The sequence below is a fragment of the Rattus rattus genome, chromosome 16 (assembly GCF_011064425.1).
Source record: "Rattus rattus isolate New Zealand chromosome 16, Rrattus_CSIRO_v1, whole genome shotgun sequence".
In the NCBI taxonomy this organism is placed as follows: domain Eukaryota; kingdom Metazoa; phylum Chordata; class Mammalia; order Rodentia; family Muridae; genus Rattus; species Rattus rattus.
This window is the reverse complement of record NC_046169.1, coordinates 2,194,791-2,208,493: the sequence shown is the minus strand read 5'-3', so window position 1 is coordinate 2,208,493 and position 13,703 is coordinate 2,194,791. Positions and strand designations below refer to the sequence as shown.

The 13,703-nt window shown below is 44.3% G+C and overlaps 1 pseudogene; it reads right to left on the bottom strand.

Moving 5' to 3' along the window:
- Positions 1-11,977: 11,977 nt before the first annotated feature.
- Positions 11,978-12,345, bottom strand: LOC116885926 (annotated as a pseudogene).
- Between the last annotated feature and the right edge of the window lie 1,358 nt (positions 12,346-13,703).

Here is a 13,703-nt window from a genome sequence, read left to right as displayed (position 1 = left end):
ACTCCCCCTCTCCTCCTTCCCTCTGCCCTGGGATTTATATGTCCCCATGGCCCTCCGTAGCACTCTCTGTGAGGTTCACTCTTCTCTGACTCAGGGGAAAAAAAAAGGAACAGGATGGGGACACCCTCACCCCGGAAAAGTGTGGGGAGAGAGACATTGCTTGACACAGCTAGAAGAGCAGGTTGTAGAGTGGGGACAGGAGCTGGGAGGTCTATTTTAGTAGCCTTAGCTTGAGGTGGCCAGTTACAGCCTGTGCAGGCAGAAGAGAGCAAGCAATGAACTGATGCATGTTACTGATCAGCTTGTTTTCGCCTTCGCATCCTGTGACCTCTCGTCTAAAGAATGGGGCAACCCACAAGGCTTTCCTACTTCCACGAAGCAAGGTGATCCTCCACAGACTTGCCCGGAAGCTTGTTCCCCAGGTGATTCTAACTTCTCATGAGCTCTTCCTCTACAACTCACACTCCACACAGGACTTGCACCATCACCATATACAAGTTTTATTTACTCTTCTGCGAAATGGAACGGTGTCTCTGTCTTCCAACGTGAAGCTGACGTTTAGTGGTGTGTAGGGGAATGTGTGCAAACAATGTATGCTATGATGATGGCGTCTCAGACACTGTGCTGCATGGTCCTGTGGCATAGCTAACTCAGCTCTGAGGGGAGAGTGGTCCCTGGTGTTCAGTTGCTCCCAGCTGAGTTTTACTTTGTAGGTGTTGAAAAGAATATTCCACCTTCGAGGGAAGCCTCTTAAGGCTTGGGATGTTCTAGCATACACGGGCTGAACTAAGGCCTCTGGCACCTATGTAACAGACACACTCAGTCCCCATGGTACTGTCCCTAAAGCTGTTGCCTGACGGTGGTATCCGTTCCCCAACAGGGCTGCCTTGTCTGGACTCAGTGGGGGAGGATGCGCCTAACCCTGCCTTGACTTGATGTGTCAGTGTTGGGGGATAACTGGGAGGAGGGCACCCTCTCAGAGGAAAAGGGGAGGGATATGGGAAGGGACTCTGTGAAGGGGAGAGCCGGAGGGGAGGCAGTGTTTGGGATGGAAAACAAACAATCAAGAGGTGAAACATTCCATCCCTGCAGGGGAGCCCTTTAAAACCCCAGAAATAAAGAAGTCAAAAGCTTCAGGAAGTCCTTGAAGCTCAGCAGATGCTCTAAGCTCCTCTCCAAGCATAAGCAGGAAGACTCTGAGAAACCCTTTCAGACCAGCTGAGCTCCTTGAAGAGGCTCAGGCCAACTGAGACATTCTGCGACCTGGACTGTGCTGTGTGCTCAGGGATTCTGGTTGTCGAGCGCTTTCACCCATGCTGGGGTGAGCTTACCACAATGCAACTGCCTTTGAATCATTTCTGCTTCCATGAGTGAGGAGCCCTCCCACACACTTTTGTAAGGAACCACAGTGAACTCACCAAGTTGGTCTCTGGTAGTTTCTTTACTTCAGTCTGACATTAATTCCCTATCTCAGATGCATAGATGTCTGTCACCTCTCCTAGGAGCAGTGTCCTATAACAGAGGATGCTGCTCTGGCCTTTCCAGGTGACCTTTGACCTGAGATCCTCTCCATTCCTATCAGGTTACAAATAGTTACAAATGGGACTCAGTGCTCCCAGTTGGGCTGTGTTACTCGCCAGTTTTGAGGGAAGAATTTCACAAGATGTCAGCCCAGATGAGGTTCCTCTGGAACAGTGGGCAGAACATGACAGCAGTCACCCCACTGTACATGTGTGGGGGAACAGAACACATGTAACTTCGAGTACACACACAACCAAATATTCCCATATCCTGGTGCTGGGACTGCAGCTGGCTTCTGGGACTTAGACTATTTCTTGTGACTTCAATGGCTGGAAAAGGTCAGGGAGTTCTCCAGGGTCTCTTTTTAAAAATAGACTCCAAAACAAACTAGAAGACCAAAACATAACTGCTTATAACCACACTCATCTGATTTTTGACAAAGAGGACAATAACAATATAGCAGAGCAAAGCCAATGTCTTCGATAAATGGTGCTGGGAAAACTGGATGTGCACATGCAGGGGCATTAAATTAGACCTGTATCTATGACTTCACAAAAATTAGCTCCAAGTGGATGAAAGACCTCAATTTGAAACCCAAAACACTAAAACTGCTAGAAGGAAACAAGATACCCTACAAGATATAGCTGCGGGAAAGGACTTTCTGAACAGGCTAGGGATTTGCCAAGGAATTAAGGCCAACAATTGACAACTGGGCCTCATAAAACAAAACAATAAGCTTTAGCACAGCTCAGAAAACAATCAATGGAGTGAGGAAGCCCACAGAATGGGAGGCAATCTTTGCCAACTGTACGTCTGACAGAGGATTAATATCTAGAATCTATTGAGAACTAAAAAAAACGAAGTCTGTCATCCTTAGAAATTAGAGAAATGAAAATTAAAACAATTTTGAGAATTTTTATCTTACCCCAGTCAGAATGGCTAAGAACAGCAAAACAAGGGACATTAAGTGTTGGTGAGGTTGTGGGGAAAAGAGAACCCTGAGTCACTGTTGGATACAGCCATTATGGAGATTCCTCAAAAGTTAAAAAATCTACCCAGCTATACCACTCTTAAGAGTATGCCAAAGGACTCAACATCTATTCCACAGACACTTGCTCAGCCGTTCTGACTGCTGCTCTATTCACAACAGCTAGGAACTGGAAAGAACCTGAATGTCCTTCAACAGATAATGAAAGTGTGACACATACAGACAATGGAATACTGTTCACGTATCAGTAAAAAAGGTAAATCATAAAGTTTGCAGGAAAACTAATGGAACTAGAAAAAGTATATTGAGTGGGGGTAGTCAAGTTCCCATGGTCTCTCTCATCTGTGGTTCCCAACTCCAGTCCTCAGATATAAGTGTCAAGAAAGCCTCTTTTTACAGATTTATAGATCACCACAGAAAACAGAACTGGACAACACAGAGGGCAATGAATAATGGGGAACCTGGCCCCAGTAGGCACATGCACACCCCAGCTCCTGAATCTATGGCTCAGGGAGCATTGCCAAAGGAAGGGTAGAAAGATTGTAAGACCCAGAAGACCAGGAAGTCTGTTGTGAAACGATCTCTCCTAGAAATGGCCGTCTACACAGGACCAGAACACTGGTAATATCAACAGACACATTAATGTGTAAGGGAAATTCCCATGGGATCCCATCTCTAGATGCAGAACTACAGGCAAAGAGTGACTGCAGGGAGAAGGAGAACTAGCCTCCCTGAGGGCTGAGCTCCTGTATTGGTTGTCCACTGTAGAGTGGTAAGCCCTGAAACACACACACACACACACACACACACACACACACACACACACAGCAATAATAAAGAAAAAGAGGCTATCAATTTGAGGGGGAAACATGGAAGGGGGTGGGTGAAGAAAATGGAGAGTAAATTTCTAATGTCATTATGTTACTAATCACTTTGTATAAATCTGCACGAAAACTTTAAAACAGTGTTAATTTTGGATGAAATGTCTATGCTGGTAGACATTATTTTAAACTATGTGCATATGTACATGAAGGAGTTAGATTCCCTGGATCTGAAGTTATAGGCAGTTGTGATGTAGGTGCTGGGTATTGAACTCAGATCCTCTGAAAGTGAAGTATGCCCCCCCCTCGCCCCCTGCCCCGGTTCCTGTAAGCATCATTATAGTCAAGGAAATGAACGACAAGGAGGTAAGGATGAAAACTTGTGTCAGCTCAACTTAATGAGTCTGGATCAATCTTCTGGAGAGTCTGATGTCAGTGGTTTGTTGTATATCTATTAAACACAGTACAATTTGAGAAAACGTCTCCAGGCAAAAATCACTCCAATTCTAGGTGTGGAATAAAGCTTAAGGTGTGACTACACAGAAACTCCTATGCAAAGTACACGTGACCGCGAGGATGGGGCTCTGTAGCTAAAGGGCCTAGGATCTGATGTGGTCTCTCACTGAGATGGCACAGAGGTCCGAAGACTATAAAATACATGGGTGTCTTCCCGAAGGATGGCTTACGTTACCTGGGAGTTAAGTATAAAGGTCTAGGGAGGGAAGAGTCTGGGACAAACATTACCAGGAGGATTTGGGTGAAGTCTGCCTTCACAGATAACGAAAGGTCTCCAGGCCATTAACATACACTCCCAGACTTCTTGGGGGACAGCAGATATTTTATTTTGACCATTGATGAGACATCCCATGCATGTTTAATATTCCTGGTTTCTCTAGAGTTTATCAGTGAGTACAGGAACCTCGTGCCTTCTACACTTTTTAAAAAACTTTATGTTTAAATTTTTTATTAATTTTAATTATTTATATTCTAGATGTTGTTCCCCATCCCCAGCCCCACTCTTGCAATTTTGTCTCATGGCCTCTACCCTTTGCTCCTGAGAGGGTATGACCCCCCAGATATCCTCCTTCCCTGGGGCATCAAGTTTCTGCAGGATTAGATGCAGCCTCTCCAACTGAGGCCAGACTAGGCAGTCTCCTGCTACACGTGCCTGGGGGCCCAGGGTCCAGGTGAGTTGACACTGTTGGTCTTCCTATGGGGTTGCCATCCCCTTTAGCTCCTCCAATCATTCCCCTAACTCTTCCATAGGGATCCCCAACCTCAGTCCAATGGTTGGCTGTGAGAATCTGCATCTGTCTCTGTCAGCTGCTGGTAGGGCCTCTTAGAGGACAGACATGCTAGGCTCATGTCTGCAAGCACAACATAGCATCAGTAATCGTGTTAGGGTTTGGTGCCTGCCCTTGGGATGGACCCAAAGTTGGGCCAGTTACTGGACAACCTTTCCTTCAGTCTCTTCTCCATTTTTGTCCCTGAATTTCTTTTAGACAGGAATAATTCTGGGTCAAAAAATTTGAAGCTAGGTGGGTGGTGGTGCCATCACTCCACTGGGGGTCCTGTTTATCTGCTGGAGGTGGTCTCTTCAGGTTCCTTCTCCCCACTGATGGGCATTTTGGCTAATGTCATCCCTATTGAGTCCTGGGAGCCTCTCACATCCCAAGTCTCTGGGACTTTCTAGAGATCCTCCCCTGCTCTCCCCACAAGCTGCATATTTCTATTCATTCTTCTGGCCCCCTGGGTTTCTCTCCTGTTTCCCCTTATACCTGATTCTGTCCCCCCTTTCCATTCCCACCCACTTCCCTCCTTCTCTCTGCCTACCATGATTATTTTGTTCCCCCTTATAAGTGAGATTGAAGCATCATTAGTTGAGCCTTTCTTCTTGTTAAACTTCTTATGGTCTGTGAGTTGTATCATGGGTATTCTGTACCTTTTAGTTACTATCCACTTATCAGTGAGTACATACCACACATGTCTTTTGGGTGTGGTTACCTCACTCAGGATGATATTTTCTAGTTCCATCCACTTGCCTGCAAAATTCTTGATGTCCTCATCTTTAAGAGCAGAATGGTATTCCATCGTGTAAATGAACCACATTTTCTGTATCCATTTTTCAGCTGAGGGACATCTGGGTTGCTTCTAGGTTTTGGCCATTATGGATAGGCTTCTATGAAGATAGTGGAGCACATGTCTTTGTGGTATGGTGGGGCATCTTTTGGGTATATGCTAGGAGCAGTATAGCTGGGTCCTCAGGTAGAATTATTTCCAATTTTCTGAGGAAGGACCAGATGATTACCACATTGGTTGTATCAGTTTGCAATCCCATCAGCAATGGAGGCATGTTCCTTTCTCCACCTGTTCGCCAGCATGTGCTGTCACTTGAATTATTGATCTTAGCCATTTTGATTGGTATAAGGTAGAATCTCAGGATTGTTTTAATTTGCATTTCTCTGATGACTAAGGATATTGAACATTTCTGTAAGTGCATTTTTGCTATTCAAGATTCCTCTATTGAGAATTCTCTGTTTAGCTCTGTACCAATTTTTAAATTGGTTTTTTTTTGAGTTTAACTTCTTGAGTTCTTTATATATTTTGGATATTATCCCTCTATTAGGTATATGGTCAGTGAAGATCTTTTTCTAATTTGTAGGTTGCTGTTTTGTACTATTGAGAATGTCCTTTGCCCTATAGAAACTTCTCAGTTTCATGAGGTCCTATTTACTAACTGTTGATCTTAGAGCCTGAGCCATTCGTGTTCTGTTCAGGAAGCTTTTCCCTGTGTCAATGCATTCGGGGCTCTTTTCCCACTTTCTCTCTTTTTTTTTTTTTTTTTTTTTGTTCTTTTTTTTCGAGCTGGGGACCGAACCCAGGGCCTTGGCGCTTCCTAGGCAAGCCGCCTACCACTGAGCTAAATCCCAACCCCCACTTTCTCTTTTATTAGATTCAGTGTATCTGGTTTTACGTGGAGATTCTTGATCCACTTGAACTTTATACAAGGTGATAAATATGGATCTATTTTCATTCTTCTACATGCAGATCACCAGGTAGACCAGCACCATTTTTTGAAAATGCTTTTTTTTCTCCAATGTATGTTTTTGACTTCTTTGTCAAAGATCAAGTGTCCATATGTGTATGGGTTCATATCTGGGTCTTCAATTCTATTCCATTGATCCACCTGTCTGTCTATGTACCAATAACATGAGTTTTTTAGATCACTATTTCTCCGTAGTACACATTTAGGTCAGGGATGATGATCCCTCCAGAAGTTCTTTTATTGTTGAGAATTGTTTTCCTTATTCTGGACCTTTTGTTATTCCATGTGAAGTTGAGAATTACTCTTTTATCTCTGTGAAGAATTATGTCAGAATTTTGATGGGGATTGCATTGAATCTGTAGATTGCTTTTGATAAGATGGCCATTTTCACTATGTTAATCTGACCAAACCCTGAGCATGGAAGATATTTCCATCTTCTGAGGTCTTCTTTGATTTCTTTCTTCAGGGACTCGAAGTTTTTGTCACAGAACTTTCACTTGCTTTGTTAGAGTCACACCAAGACATTCTATATCATTTGTGGCTTTTGTAAAGGATATCATTTTTCCATAATTTCTTTCTCAGCTTGTTTATCATGTATATGAAGAAAGGTTACTGATTTATTTGAGTTAATTTTACATGCAGTCACATTGCTAAAGTTGTTCATCAGCCATAGGAGTTCTCTGGCGGAATTTTAGGGGTTGCTTATGTATATTATATCTTCTGTTAATAGTGATACTTGGGTTTCTGCCCTTCCAACTTGGATTCCCTTGATCTTCTTTTGTTGTCTTATTGCTGTATCTAGAACTTCAAGTACTACATAGAATACATAGGGAGAGAGTGGGCAGCTTTGTTTTGTCCATGATTTTAGTGGGATTGCTTCAAATTTCTCTCAATTTAATTTGATGTTGGCAGTTGACTTGAGGTATATTGCTTTTATTATGTTTAGGTATGTGCCATAAATTCCTGATCTCTACAAGATTTTAACACGAAGGGTGTTATATTTAGTCAAAGGCTTTTTCAGCATCTAATGAGATGATCATTTAAATTTTTTCAATGGTGGCTGTGAGCATCTGCCTCTTTATTTGTAAGGTTCTGGCAAAGCCTCTCAGCAAACAGCTATATCAGGCTCCTGTCAGCATGTACTTCTTGGCATCTGTAATATCGTCTGGGTTTGGTGGCTGTATATGGGGTGCATCTCCATGAGGGGCAGTCTCTGGATGGCCTTTCAGTCTCTGCTCCACACTTTGTTTCCATATTCCTCCTGTGGTTGAGATGTTTTTAATGACTGCCCCTATTTCCTTTGGTGTTGTGGGCTGTTTAGATAGTTTACCTGATCTTGATTTAACTTTGTTATGTGGTATCTGTCTAGAAAATCATCTAGATTTTCAGTTTTGTTGAGTATAAGCTTTTGTAGTAAGATCTGATGATTTTTTTGAATTTCCTTAGTTGCTGTTGTTATGTCTCCTTTTTCATTTTGGATTTCATGAATTTGGGTACTGTGCTCTTTAGTTAGCTTGGCTAAGGCCTTATCTATTTTGTTGATTTTCTCAAAGAACAAGCTCTTGGTGTTGTTGATTCTTTGTATTGTTCTTTTTGTTTCTAATTGGTCATTTTCAGCCCTGAATTTGGCTATTTCCTGCCTTCTACTCCTTTTGGCTGTGTTTGCTTCTTTTTGTTCTAGAGTTTCAGGTATACTGTTAAGTTGCTAGTATGGGATCTCTCCAATTTCTTTATGAAGGCACTTAGTACTACCATTTCAGTTTTCCTCTTAGCCCTGCTTTCATGTGTCCCATAAGTTTGGGTATGTTGTGCCTTCATTTTCATTGCATTCTACAAAGTCGTTAAATTCTTTATTTACTTCTTCCCTGACCAAGTTATTATTGAATAGAGTGTTGTTCAGTTTCCATCAGTATGTGGGCTTTCTGTTGTTATTGAAGTCAAGCCTTAGTCTATGGTGATCTGATCGAGCGCATGAATTATTTCAATCTCCTTATTTCTTATTGAGACCTGTTTTGTGTCCTATTACAGTGTCAGTTTTGGAGAAGGTTCTATGAGGTGCTGAGAAGAAGGTATATTCTTTTGTTTTGGGTGAAATATTTACAGATATCGGTTAAATCCATTTGGTTCATAACTTGTGTTAGTTTCACTGTATCTCTGTTTAGTTTGTTTTATTGATCTGTCAAATGGCGAAAGTCGGGTATTGAAGTCTCACACTATTACTGTGTGAGGCTCACTGTGTGTTTTGAGCTTTAGTAAGGTTTCCTTTATGATGTGGGTGCCCTTGCATTTGGAGCATAGTTGAATTGAGACTTCATTTTTGTGGATTTTTCCTTTGCTGAGTATAAAGTGTCCTTTCCTTTCTCTTTTGAATACTTTTAGTTGAAGTCTATTTTATTGGATATTAGAATGGCTACTCCAGCTTGTTTCTTGGTAACATTTGCTTGGAAAATTTTTTTCCAGCCATTTACTCTAAGGTAGTGTCTTTTTTTGTTCCCAAGGTATGTTTCTTGTATGCTGCAAAATGATGGATCCTATTTATGTACCCAGTCTGAAAGCCTTTGTCTTTCATTGAGATTGAGTCCATTGATCTTGAGAGATATTAAAGACCAATGATTGTTGGATCTTGAGAGATATTAAAGACCAATGATTGTTGGTTCCTGTTATTTTTGTTGTTGGAGGTGGTACTATGTGTATGTGACTCTCTTCTTTTGAGTTAGTTATGAGACAATTAATTTCTTGTGTTTTCTTGGGTGTAGTTACCTTTGTTGTGTTGGAGTTGTCCTTCTTGTATCCTTTGCAGGGTTGGATTAGAAAGATATCAATTAAATTTTGTTTTGTCACGGGATATCTTGGTTTCTCCATTTATGACCATTGAGAGTTTTGCTGGGTAACCTAGGCTGGCATATGTGTCCTCATAGGGTGTGCATGACATCTTATCAGGATTTTCTGGCTTTTAGAGTCTCTGTTGAGAAGTCTGGTATAATTCTGATAGGTCTGCCTTTATATATTACTTAACCTTTCCCCTTGTAACTTTTTAATATTTTTCTTTGTTCTGCACATTTGGTGCTTTGATTATTATGTGATGGGAGGATTTTCTTGTCTGGTCCAATCTATTTGGTGTTCTGTAAGATTCTCATACATTTATGGCCATCTCTTTCTTTAGGTTGGAGATGTTCTCACCTATGATTTTGTTGTTTTTGTTGTTTTCTGGCCCCTTGAACTGGGAATCTTCACCCTCTTCTATTCCTATTATTTTTAGTTTTGATCTTTCAATTGTGTCCCAAATTTCCTAAGTGTTTTGGATTAGGAACTTTTTACACTTTGTATTTTCTTTGACCAATGTGTCAATATCTTCTTTGGTATCATCTATGCCTAAGATTCTCTCTTCTATTTCTTGTATTTTGTTGGTGATGTTTGCATCTGTAGTTCCTGATCTCTTTCCTAGGTTTTCCATCTCCTGAGCTGCCTCCATTTGGTATTTCTTTACTGTTTCTCTTTCCATTTTTAGGTCTTTGACTCTTTGTTCAATTCCTTTACCTGCTTGTCTTTTCCTGTACTTCTTTAAGAGATTAATTTTCTTCCTTTTGAAGGGCTTCTACCTCTTTGCCTATGTTTTCCTGCATTTCTTTCTTTCTTTCATTTTTATTTGCTAGTATCTACCTATGTCTTTTTTTGAAAGATATTTCCAATGGGACAAAAAAGGAGCTAGGGGAAGGAAAACTTTTTGATTACAGCAGCTGTGGTTTTATTGTGTCCAATACATCAATAAATGAATTTCAATCCTGAGCCTGTAGGCGCCCTGATTCTCCTTGCCCAGCCCTGGGCACCAGCCCTCTTCTTGACTATTCCTGGGAGGAGTGGGTATTGGAGGTGGCCAGGCTGTAGTGTCTAACTCAAGTGAGGTGTGCACATCAGAAGCACAAAATGGGCCCTGGAAGTTATGGGTTATAAGCGCACTTGATAGCACAATCCTCTGATAAAAGGCCTGTCAGCTCCTAGGAAGCTGCTACTGGTTTGCCTGGTTCTGTTTGGGCATCTTAGATAAGAAGGAAGGGCTAGGGGCGTGGCTTATCTCACTTTCACCCGGCAGCAGTCATATAAATACAGAGAGAGAATAAATATAGTTGAGCTACCAGCCAGAAAACAACCAGGAGGGGCAGACACTAGCCATGTGGTCGGGTCAATACACTGTGCCACTCGCACCACCGAGCAGTGCGCTCCTGCCCCCTGGTGGTTACGGGAGGCTTGTCCAGCCTCGGGTCAATACACTGTGCCGCTTGCACCACCGAGCAGTGCACTCCTGCCCCCTGGTGGTTACGGGAGGCTTGTCCAGCCTCGGGTCAATACACTGTGCCGCTTGCACCACCGAGCAGTGCACTCCTGCCCCCTGGTGGTTACGGGAGGCTTGTCCAGCCTCGGGTCAATACACTGTGCCGCTTGCACCACCGAGCAGTGCACTCCTGCCCCCTGGTGGTTACGGGAGGCTTGTCCAGCCTCGGGTCAATACACTGTGCCGCTCGCACCACCGAGCAGTGCACTCCTGCCCCCTGGTGGTTACGGGAGGCTTGTCCAGCCTCCAGGGCTGGCAGGGGTAGCGCCTTGAAGAGGTTGGAGCAGGAGCAGAGATACACAGGAGGCCCGAGCCACCAGCTTTAGAAAGATCACATAGTCACCTGCAGCTCTAGGTAATCATCCAAGCTCTTGTCAACTCTCAGATGAGAAGACTGATGATCAGAGGAGAACAACCTTGCTAAGTCACAGGGCAAGTGAAATCCAGTCATTACTCCACTCTACCTCAACCAGTGGGACCTCTGCTCAAGGAGCAGGAAGAGGAAGTGAAACAGCTGGGAGATGGGTAGAGGTCAAGCAGAAAATGCCACTCCCAGGAGCCTGGCTTTACCCAGCCTTGGACAGGCCAGGGGAAAGATCAGGGTGAAGGATGAGGAACCAACCCTAAGCCAGCACTCGGAACTGTGCGCTCACAATACCTAACCACTCTGTTTCAGGCCAGGCTGGTACTGTGTGTATGATACTGACAGGAAATTCAGAGAGGTGGGTCCCTGATAGGAGCCAGACCCTGGACTGGGCACTTTGGCAGGACAGCCCTGCTTCCTGCACCAGGCAGAGGGAAGGGACGCTAACCCATAAGTGTCCTGGTAACAGTGGGGAAAATATGATCAGCTGGGGGCAGGGTGGGGACTCTTATAGAAGGCAGAGAGGAGGGCCAGCAATCCAGTTCACTTGCACTTCTTGGAGTTAAGAAAGGACAAAAGTAGCACTGGCCTGGGCAAATCCAGCTTGCTGCCCTAGAGGGTTGTTCCCCTATTGACAGGAAGAACAGCTTGCGTAAGCACCCTGTGCTCTTCACCCATCTTGGGATGGGGTTGGAATGGTGAAGAGAGAAGGGAAGCTATTCAGTCATCCAAAGAACTGCTCTGCCCTTGTTCTTGTGGCTGAGGTGGAAGGCAGACTTGCTCTGGGGCTGGATCATCTTGCTGGCCAGGGAGATGAAAGGCTACAGGAGCCAGCGGAGGTCAGCCATGGACACCTCCCACAGCTTCACTTTCTCTGACTTGGCCCAATGCTAGGCCATGTCAGTGTCTACACCTCACTGATCCTGCCGGTCACACTTATTGCCAAGGACCACGATGGTGACCTCCTTCTTGTCCTTGGACTTGTCAGCTCGACACACTGAAATGATTCTCGGCTCTCTGTTCTGTAGACCAGGACGTAGCCATCCATGCAGGAGAAGCAATGTTTGGGCAGCTCGGCCCCATCCCGGAGACCCCGCGTATCATAGAAACGCACCTACTCCCGCACCCCTCGGTCTGTCTCGATGGAGCCTACATAGCCTGGGTCTCGATCATCTCAGAACCCACAATATTGTTCCCATACAGGAGCTGCTCAAGAATTGAAGTTTTGCCCACAAATGCCAGGTCACACATGACCACCTTGCAACTCTACCCCATGCTTAGCCTTCAACCTCCTGGGTCCCCGCAGCACTCCCGCTGAGATGTCCCCCAGAGTGGGCCAGACCATGGGAGGGGCAGTTCGACTGTAAAGACAGCCCTCTTCCCTCCTGTATTTCTTTAAGGACGTTGTTTATATCTTCCTTAAAGGTCTCTATCATTTTCAGGGGATGGGATTTTTAGGTCAGAATCTTGCCTTTCAGGTGTTTCAGGGTATCCAGGGCTTACTGTGGTATTGAGGTCTTACATTGCTTCATTTGATTATGTTCTTGTGCTTGCCTCTTGCCATCTGGTTGTCTCTGATGTTAATAGGCCTGTGTGTCTTTAACTGGAGCAGGCCTCCTTGGAGGCAGGTAGAGCTGTGTGACTTGGGTTAGAGGAGGCTTCCTGGGAGGTAGGCAGTGCTGTTTCTGGTTGGGGGTGGGGACCTCCTGTGTTCCTGATTAGGTAGGGTAGACCTCCTCAGAGACAGGTAGGCTTTGGGGTCTGGCCCTGGGAACAGATGAAGGTGGAGACAGGAAGGATGATAAGGTTCAGCAGAATGGGACAGACCCCACTTCTGCTGAGATTTGAGGGAGCTCCAGCTGACATGGGTATTGGGGTGGGGGGGTCTCACCTCTGTCCTGGTCAAGGCAGACCCATGAGTCTCATTTTGAATTTTTTCATTTGGTTTTTCTGAGACTGGGTTTTATGTAGCCCAGGCTGGCCTTGAACTCAGTATACATTTAAGGATGACCTTGAACTCTGATTCTTCTTGCATAGTGGGTCTGTTTTTATTATTGACTGAATGATTGGCTGATTGATTGAGGTGTGCGTGTGTATGTGGGGGAGAGAGAGAGAGAGAGAGAGAGAGAGAGAGAGAGAGAGAGAGAGAGAATTTCTGTGCCACATCAGGTGTGTGGAAGTCAGTCAGAGGACAACTGACAGGAGTCAATTTTCTCCTTTTCTGTGTGGGTTTCATAGATAGAATTCAGGTTGTCAGGCTTGGGGGAAGCACCTTTATCCATGGATCCATCTTGATAACTCTCTGGAGTCTCTTTTATGAGACCCTCAGCTCATTTGTGAGGATTCTTCTATCATGAGCTGACCTACTATGATGGTTGATGTTGGATCAACTTGACAGGATCCAAGTCACCATGGGAACAAGCCTTAGGCAGGTCTTTGAGGGAGTTTCGGGTTAGATTGACTGGAACCCCAAAGGGCTTGATGTCTCCTGGCTTCTGGCCACCAACCATGGTCATTCGTTTTGAGAACAAGTGAAAAAAACCAAAGGAAACACCAGGCTCCAGAAACTTTAAATGTGATGTTTTAGCCCTCTAGTCTGAGAGCATCCAATACAGCAGTTGTACAGAATGAGT